The following is a 14485-nucleotide window of genomic DNA, read 5'->3' on the forward strand; positions in this document are numbered from 1 at the left end:
AGTGGTATGGTTGAGATATGCCCAGTTGTTTCGAAACGACAATCAACCATTTGCTTGGAAGTTGGAGCGCGAACAACTTTTGTTGGATTTGCCAGATCTTGAAACACCCTCATAGTCGAGTGCTGTTTACTTTCGGGCTCACACGCGTAAATTCAAGTTTAATCATCTGTCACGATTTTATAGACGTACTTTTTGCACACTTCTACCGACCAATCGACACGTGCCTGTTTTTTGAGCCACCGGCAAATTGTGTGAGCTCCACCGTAAACAAATATTTTATACACTCAAATGTCCATGCAATATTGAGTCCCACAAATATATGTAGTTGTCTCTATCTCACGTTAAGTCACATGACGATCTGCCAATATTAGTTTGCGCACAGCAGCAATAGTTTCCGGAACAACAAGCGATTTTGGAAGATCTTCACGAAAACCCTCTTGGAGTGATCTGCGAATTGGAAAGAACTCACCATACCATCGATAAACACTTGTCTTTAATGAAGTTTTATCACCGAAAATTTAATTAAGTTCATCGATGCATTGTTGCTGAGTTAATCCACGTCGAAAGTTGTGAAAAATAATCTCTCGAAAGTCTTTGCGATTTAATTCCATTTTTTGGCCGAGATGAATATTTTAAGTTACTGTAAACAACACAAATAGCGGCCGTATGTCAAAAAAAATCTGAGCATGTTTAACATCAAAAATGTCCAACTTTGCTAACAAGTTGTCAGTTGCCGGATCGCAACATTATGGTTGTCAAATCACGAAATATAGAAGGCATATATATATATGGCATATACTATATATTTCCTCCATTCATGAAACCGATCTGCGCTGAAATATCGTCTTCGTGGATAAAAGTCTAGAAAATGAGCAGTCGCAAATTTTTGTATGTCTCATTTTGGTTTTTTAACTTTTATTTTCCCTCAAGTGGGTTCTCAGGTTCGTAACGCCACCTTTCCACTACAGAGGAAGTATCTTCTTTTGAGAACCGCTTACGGAGCAGTTTGATTAAAAGAGGTCGGTATTATATACTATACATATACGTTTTTTATACAGCAACCAGTTCTCATGTGAATGCTGAAGAATATCTTTGAGTGATTCGACATAGATGGCTGCTCGCACACCCGCCAATAGCGGACGACCAGGCTATCTGTTTATGTTGATAGCGTAAGGTCCAAGATTTCCTTACAACCCGAAAACTTACCGAACTTTGCTTAATGTCAAGAGAAACTCACTAGTGGTAGTGATACCAAAAAGAAATCAGCTCTTTCTTGTTTCATCCTTATCACTGTGGAATTTTTTGTGCTGTAGTTAGAGCAAGAAAATTATTTTATATCCTTGTTGATGATAATGCATACCTTTGGTTTTCATTTTGTCTTGCTCGCCTCATCTTTCACCCAGGACTCTTTAATTAAACTGGTATCAATGCCTTTCATTTATCAGTTAATTATGAGGGTTGTCAAATTGATTGTAGCACTTTTCGATATTTATCTGCACGTTCGAAGCCTCTTGGACATCTTTTATCTCTCTTTTTTTGCCTCATCCTTTAGCAATTGGCAGGCGTCGTCGACCTCTTTCGTGTCGTCATCATCAGCCGCTTTGCTGCTTTGAATGAACTTCTTTCGTGACTCGCAGACACCGAAGTTTATTTTATTATCAGCTTTCAATAGAGTCTAACTCCTCGCATATAGCCAAAGTATGGGTCTGTTGGCTTTATTGGGTTTCTCCTCCTTAATCAGCGGACGGTCATCTATACTACACGTCTCAGAGGTTTTTCGCGTGGATCCTCTAAAGGGGCAGTCAAATGAGAGCACCAGGCTTCATATCTGTAGGCTTATTCTTGGCGGGTATGAACTTCAATTTGAGGCCCACAAAGGGATATATAATTTTAGCGGCGCTACCCGTTAAGAAATCCCAAGACCCTTCGGAGAATGTAGCTTGAATCCAGACTCGACAATTTAACGCCTTTTCTCTTGCATGGCAGGAGTTCTCGTTTAGGGTGGTGTTTTCACAATATGAGAGGGTTCTAAGTCCTTCCCCACAGCAAGCCGACCAAGGCAGAAAGAGCCATTGCGGTAACAAAGCAAAATTTTGTTGCCAAGCTCAGCTACTTCAAGGTTTCTCCAGCTACTCGAAGAAAGGATAAGGTCTGCGGAATCTTTACCAGTATTTTTGATAAGAAAAAGTTTGCTGATTAATAAAAGACAAGCGCTCTTAAAAGAAATCCCGATTAGTTACCGTTTTGCTTCGAATCTCTCAGTTGATTAACCTTAATGGAAAAACAACGAGTTCCTTCCTCTACTACAGATTCACAGACGCTCTCCGTTGAAATTAGTGTTTTCAGTTTTTAAGCCACTTCCGAACGACTATTGTATGAAAATTCACAGGTTTTCCTTGGCCTAGAGAGGACAACATCTGATGAGTCGACGTTACGAGTTTTCGAGGGAAAGGTTTTGCGAATGATTTATGGTCCTTTGCGCGTTGGCCACGGCAAATATCGCATTCGATGGAAATATGAGCTGTATGAGATATACGACGACGTTGACATAGTTCAGTGAATTAAAAGACAGCGGCTACGCTGGCTAGGTCATGTCGTCCGAATAGATGAAAACACTCCAGCTCTGAAAGTATTCAACGCAGTACCCGCCGGGAGAAGCAGAGGAAGAGGAAGACCTCCTCTCCGTTGGAAAGACCAGGTGGGGAAGGACTTGGCTTCGCTTGGAATATCCAATTGGCGACACCTTGCGAAAAGAAGAAACGACTGGGGTGCTCGTGTTAACTCGGCTATAACCACGTAAGCGGTTTCTACGCCAGTAAAGAAGAAGAAGAGAGACATAGAGTTGACAAGCGGATCTTATTTTAAATGTGGAGTTGGGAATAATAAATGAATTAATTTTAATGTGTTAAATTTTAGTTGAAAAGTTATATCGTGTACGATATGTGCAACTGTTTCCACTTCAAACCATTTGTCACACTAATTAGAAAAGGATTAGAAACCACCTCAGTTAATTCCGCGAAAACGCGCGCAACTTTTAATGGAATTAAATCTGTTACCTTGACGTTGACAGTTCCTAAGCGATGGCATGCATTTCCTTTACTTCCACACATACATACATATGTAACTGACAAGTCTGATATTCAATATTTGCACTCAAGGTACAGTACAGGGCATTGCACGTCAATTAGCACACTATCAATTAAATGCCACGCAGTATTTACAAAGGCGGCGCTTGAAAATACGCGGCAACTCTGAGATAGCTATTACAATTATATGCGGTCGCTCCTTTTATTGTGTCTGGGTCGGCCAATCCTTGAAACGAAAGCGGATGCAAATTGAAAGTGGTAGACGCGGAAGACGCGGCATACATGTGTTGCATGAAGTGCGAGTTGAGAGGTGAGTTAGAATGTCTGCTTCTTTTACTATTATTTAATAACAGGATTGGAGTGAATGTCCGATCGAAAAATACGCTAAATGAAAGTCATACTTAGTTTTCAAGAATATTGGTATGTGTAGAGGGCTAATAAACATAGCCTACCAATAAAGTATTAATCTAGTGTGAAAACTATTTTTCAGTGATTGAAATTTGAAAATTCATCCTGACAGCTTTTAAAGCTGTTTCGCAGAGTCTATTCTTTCATACAAGTTGCATGGTAAGAAAATCGACTGAGGTTATGGTGAGTTACTATAGGTTAGGAAGACTCTGCATATTATTATATCATCAGTTTTTAAAAGGTCTAATAGGGCTGAAACAATTTCCTATTGGAAAGGGTTTTATGATCCGGCCATCCTTACAACAAGCCTTCAATACGTCTTCTCCGAAAATCTATGCTGTTTTGTATTTGCTGCACTTTTCGAAAAGGGCTCAATAGAAATTGAAAGGCTCACCTTTTTTTATTTGTGTAATAAGACTTTAAGTTTCGGTTCGCGGTCATGTTGTAAGAATTATAGCAGTCTGGAGGCCTAGGTTCTATATCATGTCGATATGAGAGCACGAAATATGGTATACATATGGCATGTCAGCGAAAGAGAACTAAAATTAATCGGAGCGAGGACAGCAGATATCAAACCTGTCATCAGGTTCTGATTCCAGTTTTATCGATCCAATCGATTAGTTTAACTTTTGCTTATTTTATCAGCTTTTACGAGCTGAAACTCACAAAAAGTTACGAAACTCTAGCTAGTTATTCACAGATCTCTAAGCCAGAAGCACTTGGTTCATTACATGCATACATTACATGGTTAGAAGCATGTTGATAGGATCTACATAACTGCAACGGACTCTGTTCTACTTCAGCCAGGAGCGGTCTTTGCGATATCCCATCTTCAATAAATTGTTGCATGTTTTCCGCTATAACAACTATCGGTTATAATCCAAAACTTCTGAAACGATCCGAACTTAGGAATTAGGTTCAAAGTAAACTCAAGCTATATAATTAATTTTTGGACAGGAGAAGCGCCTAGTTTTTTTTCACTTTATATACTTATATGAACATGATATATTGTAACACCCAACAGCTGAGTCGATTTACCTATGTCCATTTGTACTCAGTTTTTTAGATATTGATATGAAATCTCTCACATATAATATGGATAATATTCGATCGAATACACCACGTCCAGCACGCAGTGAAGAAAATATAGCCGTAACTGTAAACGAAGACCGTGGAGAGTCTATTCGGCACCGTTCGGTATAACGCGGACCGATGTATGGAACAACGCATTTTACGTCTAGATCTTATACTGAAAGTGTACAAAATACGGCTTGTGAAGGAACTGAAATCGCTCGAAATTCCCAAACGACATTCGCTCTATGCGTTCTTGAAATGTTCCAAGAAGATCCGACGTTTTCGAGCTAAATTTTGTTCAGCGGTGAGGCCCATTTCTGGCTCAATGGGTATGTTAACAAGTAAAATAGCCCCGTTTGGGATGAAAAACAACCGGAAGAGATTCAAGAGTTGCCGTTTCATCAAAAACAAAAACACCGGTTTGATGTGGTTTGTGGGCCTACAACTCTACAAGTCACTCATTATTACCGTCCTGCTTTATGGTGCAGAGGCTTGGACGATGTTACGAGCTTTCGAGAGAAAGGTTCTGCGAAAGATTTATGTTCCTTTGCGCATTGCCAATAAAGAAGAAGAAGAATCCTTTACTTCAGAAATAAGAGGAGAATTGAGTCATTATCAGTCGTATACACATAAGTTATGTCGGCTAATTTTCTTGCTCCAATTCAGGAATGACTTGCAAATTCCTCATTCACGCTACATTGTTATACATATAGGTATGTACTAATGGGATTGTTTGTTTGTCTAATACGAATACTTTTCACAGTACTTCATCGTTTTGAGAGAAACTAGGTCAGTCCAGTAAGTAGGGCAATGCATGGAAAATAAGAAAATACCAATTTTCAGTTAAAAAAAAATTTTACAAATTAATTAAACCTGATTGATTTATTTTCGGAAAAAATTGTATGTTTGCACGTAAATATGTGTGTGTGGAGAAGTGAACGGAGAAGAAGAGGAAATACCATACGCGCCCATTTAGCAGCAAATATTTATTGACAAGCATCATTTGCCAAAAATTTATACGCCATCTGCAAGCGGCAAATGTAAATTTATCTACATATATTTAATATATACTAGATATATATTTATATTTATGCGGCCGGCTATCACTTGCAGTTCTCTTCATTTTCTCTTTACACACATATAATTGTTTTTGGCACGCTGCTGCCGCAATAAATTCAGAACCACGCGGTTACCCTTGTGCACTTATATACGTACACATGTACGCATATAAAAAATTATTTTTAAAATTAAAATAAAACATTTCCTTGTCAAATCTGTGGCAATTAGCCAAAATTGAATTTGAATTTCTCTCGCTTTCGCTTTATTATCGCTTTACTATTGTTTTCTTACGCGCATTTGGTTGGCGCTTTTTTGTATATATGTATATATGTACATACTATATCTACTATAACTGTACATCAACTTCTGTGTTCGGTTTGATTAGAATCATTGGCAGCAGTAGCAGCGGCATTCGTTTTAATTCACCTCATGGTCAAGTGCATGCCACCGTGTAAGCCAAGGAAACACCGACCAAAATATGAAATTCTGAGAAAATTCGAAAATCTTTCGTGAAAATTAAAGAGATTGAGAAATAAATAAATAAAACTAACACTACTAAAAGTCGGCAATTAAAAGTGGTGAAAATTAGTGGGCACAATTTCTAGAAGCTTATAGACATAAAAAATATATAGTACACCTATTCTTGCGTACTTATTTTGATATGTGTAATACATAGTATACACATGTCTGTTAGTGCGGGATGATTTTTATACCCTTGCAACCAGCTGCTATAAAGTATTATAGTTTTGTTCACCTAAAACTAAGCGAGCTAGATATAGGATTATATATATAAATATAAATGATCAGGATGACGAGAAAAGTTGCAATCCGGTTGACCGTCTGTCTGTCCGTCCGTCCGTCCGTGCAAGCTGTAACTTGAGTAAAAATTGAGATATCTCGATGAAACTTGGTATGCAGGTTCCTTATATACGTAGAAAAAAAAATCGAGCATATAAAATTATTTTTAAAATTAAAATAAAACATGGGCGTAATCGATCTACCACTGCCACGCCCACAAATGCCACCGTGTAAGCCAAGGAAACACCGACACGTTTCAAATATGAAATTAAAAAAAAATTAAAGATATAAAGTGCCATTAAAAGTGGTGAGCACTAAATTAACATATAGAATACATGTAATTTAAAACTACAGCTAGATATAGGAGATATATATAAATATAAATGATCAGGATGTGGGCCGGTTGACCGCCGTCTGTGTGTAAACAATTTTTAAAAAGAGGGCGTAATCGAACCACTGCCACGCCCACAAATCACCATTAACCGAAAACATATAAAGTGCCATAACTAAGCACTAAATTAACATATAGAATTGTAATTTGGCACAGGAGATTGCTGTAGTATGTGGCATCGTGGCCAGTTTAAGCTACAACTACCAAATTTGCTGAGTGTAAATCTTATAAGAACTTCTACCGATAGTGTGGAAATGGATGAAATAGGAGGATAACCTCGTTCACTCTCCATATAACGGTGCTGTTAAAAAGTACTAAAAGCGCGATAAATCAGTAACTTAATACGCCAGAGGCACTAAATTTTATCTCCAAAATGGTATGAGAAGGCTTTATGAAAGCCGTTGTAAAAATTAGGGCGTGGCACCGATCACTTTTTGGCGAAATCACATATCTCGGGACCTTACCAATCGATTTTGGAATATTTGGTATGTGGCTTTGTTCTTAAATTCTTATGTCACATTGTGAAAATCGACGAAATCGGACAACAACAATGCCTACTTCCCATAAAGCACAATTTCAAATTCCATTTGATTCGTTCAGTTTCCAGTACACTACTCAAGAAGCAATTAATATAACGGGATTTAACTCACGAGTTATGCCTTTATGTAGTGTATGCCACCTTATAACCAAAAACTGTTCAAATCCAAAAAAAACCTATTCAAATCCCTAGGTATCGAATAGTTAGACCAACGTACCTATAGTTGACTTTTAATCGAAAATGTCGGTAAATGTGTGATATATACTTATAACTGAAATTAAGGGATAACACTTTTCTTATAATGGTACGTCTGTATGTCAAAAATCGGTTGAATCGGACCAGTCCCTTAGCCCCTATATACTTAATATAAAGATTTTCGAACTTCGGGGTGACTTTTTACTTTTTTCCAATATGTGAGTTATTCCTCTGAAAATAAGAGAGCGTGTTTTATTCATAAGGCGTGGAAACTTCTCTCCAAAATAAAGCGTATGGGTATGTCATCTACAGGGTTAGTCCGGAAAGTAATAGGACTGATTTTCTTCCGCAGCGACTGTACTTCGAAGCCTGGATTCGGTAGAGGGCGTTCCTAGCAAACGAACGAGCGGCTGGTCAGTTGTTTCCGAGCACCTGGAGAGTCAGGACAAACATTTTCGTTGATATGATCAAACAGACTTACCCAGATGTTAGCAAGAAGTAATGTGTTTCGGTGGCACAAGGCCTTTCTGGAGGGCCGGGAAGAGGTCGCTGATGAAGACCGTGCTGGGAGATCTGCGACTTCGACAAACACCAACAACGTGACTCATGTGAGCAAAGTTTTGAACTCAAACCGTCGACTAAATATTCGTTTAATTGCCCAGATGTTAAATTTATCAAAATCTGCGGTTCATTACATTGTGACGGAGCAATTGAACATGCGCAAGGTGTGCGCGAGGATGATCCCAAAAGTGCTCACTGACGACCAGAAATTGCGGCGAGTGGAAGGGTGCCAAGAAAATTTGAACATGTGTGAAAGTGACTCCCAATTTTTTAATAACGTAATCACAGGTGACGAGTCATGGATCTTTGAGCCCCCCGGACTTTTTCTGTTTCCTTGCCTGAAAAGGTCGATGAAAGGCAAGCATTTTGAGACGACAGAGTGGACCCACGCAGCATGCACCTCGGCTCTCAAAACAGTACCGGAGAATGCCTTCTGTGACACCTTCAATGCTTGGAAATGCTTGGCAGCGCTGCATCGGTGCAGAAGGAGCCTATTTTGAAAGTTTTTTAAGAATTGTAAAAATTGGCTTAATAAATTTATTTAAATCAACTTAGTCCTATAATATAATAATAAATATTCTGATTTACGCTTTCAATGAAAACCGAAAAAGACGCTCAAGGACAGTGGCTTTCCAAGGCACGTACGAAATATTTGATGAATGGAATAATAATCAAATAGCGCTATCTTTTGGCAAATCTCATGAATATATTTATAGACCTAGCTTTATTTCAATTAAAAATATAGTTGTATTCTTTTTATAGAACTGAGATAGCCTCAAACATGACAACAACCAAAATTAATATTAACAATTAACCCACTTTTTAAATATTACTTATGTATATACCATTTCTGAAAAAGGAAAGTTATAAATAAATCAAAATAATGATAAGATTATTTTGGTATATGAAAAATCCCTCTCCTACTAATATATAAACCCAGACAAACTCAAGTGTTTCATATAATCTAAAATGAAATATTAATAATTTGCTATTGAAGTGACAGTAATTGCAGCGATATTATTAGACTTAACTTAAGTTCAGTCAATCGATTTGTATGAGAAGCTTAACACCTGTGCACTTTAATTTTAATCTACCCTGTAGGAAAATTGAATAGGCTTTATAGATTACGTTAAAAATTTTTCACCTCTCTGAATATATATTTTATGTTCTCAATCGACTTAAGCTTCCTCTTTCGGAGTGCTTAAATAATTTTTTCGCACAAAAAAAAAAAACAGAATAAGTAAAATTGGGTTGCTATGAAAATACATATTTGTGATTTATTATTCCACAATTTTTATTGCGATTTACATTCTGCCATGATAACCGACCATTTGATGCCTGAAATTGGAGCTCGTGATCTCGGTGTCACTTGGTTTCAACAAGACGGCGCCACCTCCCACACATCACATCAATCAATGGGTTTATTGAGAGAACACTTCGATGATCAGATAATTTCACGTTTTGGGTTCGATTACCCCCAAGATCGTGTGGTATTACATCGTTAGACTTTTTCTGTAAAGATATGTAAAGTCTAAAGTCTATACGGATAATCCCGCTTTGATTCAGGCTTCGGAGTAAAATAGTACGTAGGTTGCTATATATATTTCTGGGCTAATAATGTAAATAGGCATATTTTTTTATTTTTTTATTTTATTTTTTTTTTTATTTTATTTCATTTTTTTTGTCGATTGCTGTTTTGTTTCGGGCTCATACGCATTGATCCGTGATTCATCTTATAAACGTCTTTTGAAGCACCGCGATCGTATTTTTGTCAGCATTTCTTTACACCAATCCACACGAGCCTTTTTTGAGCGATTGTCAAATTGTGCGGGATCCAACGAGAACAAACCATTTTTACGGCCAGGTGTTCATGCAATATCGAATGTATGCTGGTGGGAGAAATGCATAGGCGTGCCTCTATCTGAAGGTATGTTACATTACGGTCTTGCATTATCAGCGTCGGCCACGATTGAATTCGTTGTACCAGTTTTTCACAGTGCTATAGGAAGGTGCTTCATAGCCATACAAAGATTTTAGTTCATCGATGCACTCTTGTCGTGATAATCCACGTCGAAAGTTGCGAAAAATGATCGCACGAAAATGTTCACGAGTTAATTCCATTTTTTGGCCGAGATGAATTTTTTAGTTCCCTGTAAATAAAACAATTCACGATTAAATGACAAACGTTCTGAGTGATTTTATGCTAAAAAATGTCAAACTTTCCAATGGAAATGTCAGATTGCACCTGGCAACACTTAGTGTTGCCCTAGGCCAGAATATACATAGCAGCCCTCGTACGCCACTCGCTAGTTACCATTTGAAATGCTCGAACGAGTTATCGAAAACTGGTCCCAACGGATTTACCATCAGAGACGTAGTCGCGACCAACATTTGAAAGAGATAATCCTCAAAAAATAAATACAAAAGAATGTTCTTTCGAATGATAATAAACATTCCCCATTAAATTTAAGGTTTCTGTGGTTTTCTTTAGAAAAGTAGCGAACATCGAAATAGACCACCTTTTATATATAATCATATTTTTGCAGCTTATAAACGCTGTGGTGGTAATTTCTTCTATTTCGGAAAATCATGCTTAAAAAAATAATCACGGCATATATATTTTCATACCTAAATAATTGCTGCATTGTTTATAATAAATATTTTCAGCACCACGTAATGCTCAGATAATATGTATCGGGTGATTTTTTAAGAGCTTGATAACTTTTTTTTAAAAAAAAACGCATAAAATTTGCAAAATCTCATCGGTTCTTTATTTGAAACGTTAGATTGGTTCATGACATTTACTTTTTGAAGATAATTTCATTTAAATGTTGACCGCGGCTGCGTCTTAGGTGGTCCATTCGGAAAGTCCAATTTTGGGCAACTTTTTCGAGCATTTCGGCCGGAATAGCCCGAATTTCTTCGGAAATGTTGTCTTCCAAAGCTGGAATAGTTGCTGGCTTATTTCTGTAGACTTTAGACTTGACGTAGCCCCACAAAAAATAGTCTAAAGGCGTTAAATCGCATGATCTTGGTGGCCAACTTACGGGTCCATTTCTTGAGATGAATTGTTCTCCGAAGTTTTCCCTCAAAATGGCCATAGAATCGCGAGCTGTGTGGCATGTAGCGCCATCTTGTTGAAACCACATGTCAACCAAGTTCAGTTCTTCCATTTTTGGCAACGTTTGTTAGCATCGAACGATAGCGATCGCCATTCACCGTAACGTTGCGTCCAACAGCATCTTTGAAAAAATACGGTCCAATGATTCCACCAGCGTACAAACCACACCAAACAGTGCATTTTTCGGGATGCATGGGCAGTTCTTGAACGGCTTCTGGTTGCTCTTCACCCCAAATGCGGCAATTTTGCTTATTTACATACGTAGCCATTCAACCAGAAATGAGCCTCATCGCTGAACAAAATTTGTCGATAAAAAAGCGGATTTTCTGCCAACTTTTCTAGGGCCCATTCACTGAAAATTCGACGTTGTGGCAGATCGTCCGGCTTCAGTTCTTGCACGAGCTGTATTTTATACGGTTTTACACCAAGATCTTTGCGTAAAATCTTCCATGTGGTCGAATAACACAAACCCAATTGCTGCGAACGGCGACGAATCGACATTTCACGGTCTTCAGCCACACTCTCAGAAACAGACGCAATATTCTCTTCTGTACGCACTGTACGCATTCGTGTGGTTGGTTTAATGTCCAATAAAGTAAACTGAGTGCGAAACTTGGTCACAATCGCATTAATTGTTTGCTCACTTGGTCGATTATGTAGACCATAAATCGGACGTAAAGCGCGAAACACATTTCGAACCGAACACTGATTTTGGTAATAAAATTCAATGATTTGCAAGCGTTGCTCGTTAGTAAGTCTATTCATGATGAAATGTCAAAGCATACTGAGCATCTTTCTCTTTGACACCATGTCTGAAATCCCACGTGATCTGTCAAATACTAATGCATGAAAATCCTAACCTCAAAAAAATCACCCGATATAACTATAATATGTGTATACGTAGTTTTTTCATAAAAAATTTGCATTCATTCGTGATGAAGTCATCCGCGTGGATACCTCAAAAGTGTGCGTGCTGAAACGAAGTTATTATATAATATATACTTGTAGTACAACTTAATCACCGGAACTTCTGATAAAATAAACCGTTAAAAAACTTTTAAATACTTTTTGTTGAAGTGTGTCGCAATTTGGGCATACTTTGGCATATTTGTAATATTTTTAAATAAAGCGATGTATACATACTTAATTATAATGAATTAGCTCATTTAGTAACTCACCTAGGTCTGATTATCAGCCATATTCGTTTGGGTATGACAAATCGTAGCAGGCATCTAAATCAGTTATTTTCTACTCAGGTTATAATATGTTGAAACCCATTGATGAGGAAGATATAATAACAAAAATGAAAAAAAATGGTTTATGGGCGATCTGTGGTCTGGAATCTGGGATTTATTATTACAAATATTATGGCAAAAAGTTGTTTAACAAAGTTAGGTTATGAAGAGATCTCCTATAACTTTGTATTAATACCTCTTTCACATTAAGTGAGAATTAATTTATGCGAAAAATTAAAATAACTAAGTTTTTGGTTTCTTCTTTTCATCTTTTACAAAAAAATTATTTATTTCACGAAATTAAATCCCAAAAATGTTTTAATTTTTTTGATTTCAGATATATGTCACCTTATTTTGACTCAATATCGAAAAAAGAACCATAATTTTCAATTGAAATTTCTCACATCAAATGATCTGCATTTTTAAAAGATTTTGTTTTGTTTTTTAAAAATATAGTATATACAGGGTTTGCCCGGGAAGTATTAGGTTTGATTTACTTCCGACTCTGCTGTACCTCGTATTCCTAGCCAACGAACGAGCGGCTGATCAGTTGTCTCCGAGCACCTGGCGAGTCAGGACAACTATTTTCGCGCGACGCGTCGTGTTTCTGTGAGTGTGGCAATCCGAAAATGCAGCGTTCGTTATAGCAGAGAAGCACTTGGACATGCTCAAGTTGTGCGCGAAGATGGTCCCAAAAGTGCTCACTGACGACCAGAAATTACGGCGAGTGTGTGTATGCTCGCAATGCTTCCGCAGCCGTCCTATAGCCCTTATGTGACCCCCCGGACTTTTTTGTTTGCTTGCCTGAAAAGGCCGATGAAAGGGGATTCAAGCAGCATGCACCTCGGCTCTCAAGGTTATGCCGGAGAATGCCTTCCGTAGCGCCTTCAATGCTTGGAAATCGCGCTGGCAGCGCTGCATCGACGCAGAAAGTGCATATTTTGAAAGTGTTTAAAGAATTGTAACGATTGGTTCAATAAATTTATTTAAATCGACTCAGTCCTATTACTTTCCGGAAAAACCCTGTATTATCATGGTTAGTTTTCGCAGAAAATGCAAAAAGAAGACCCAAGAATCCTATTCAGACCTTTTGTTTTTTGTACTATTTTATATTAGCTAGATTTTATCATGATAAAATTGAAATCGAGCTAAAAACACTCTTAACAATTCCAACACCTTCTCTTCCTGACCTCCGATCGACCATACATTGTTTTCTTACCTTTTTGTTATTTTATCTTCCTCTTCCATGAGTTTCAATCTAATATGATTTTTTCCACTTTTCCAAAATATTCTGCACGGGTCTACGAGTATTAAGCAAATAAATAGTCTAAGGATTGTTTTCTCAATGTTTAATAAGCAGCCAGCTGCCAGTTAAGTTTTGGTTAAATAAATTGGTTCTTTACCATAGGAAGGAGTCTTCGTTAGGATAACCAGAACTTAAAAGCCAGGTTCCTGTTAACCAGACATTGTGAAAACAGAACTAAGTGATTTGAAAATAAGTGGAAAGGCCGAAATATGAACGAGAAAAAAATCTATATTATTTGTAATAAACTCGCCAGAATTGAGACTTGGTCACTGGAGTCTGGTGCTTCACTTTCCTTAGACAAAACACATATCCTTCATGTATGTAGGAAGCAAAATTGCAACGGTATTTCACTAACCCACAACCAAACTAACATCGAATGTAAAACACAGCTGAAAATACTAGGATTAATTTTTGACTCTAATTATAATTTTAATGCTCACTGTAAATATGTCAGAAACTCGTTAATGCCACCATTAAATATTGTTAAATATCTCTCGTCTAAGCATTCATTTATTCATCCGAACACACTAGTCAATGTTGTCAGAGCTTTGCTAACTTCAAAAATAGATTATGGGCTCCCCATCTATGGCAATTGCTCCAAAAGCAGTATCAACCTTTTAAATGCACCTTACCATTGCGCAATACGGCGAAGTCTCCGGGCCTTTCCAACCTCGCCAATAAAAACGATAATGGCTGAATCTAGTTTACCAACT

This window comes from Bactrocera neohumeralis, chromosome 2 (genome assembly GCF_024586455.1).
Source record: "Bactrocera neohumeralis isolate Rockhampton chromosome 2, APGP_CSIRO_Bneo_wtdbg2-racon-allhic-juicebox.fasta_v2, whole genome shotgun sequence".
NCBI lineage: Eukaryota > Metazoa > Arthropoda > Insecta > Diptera > Tephritidae > Bactrocera > Bactrocera neohumeralis.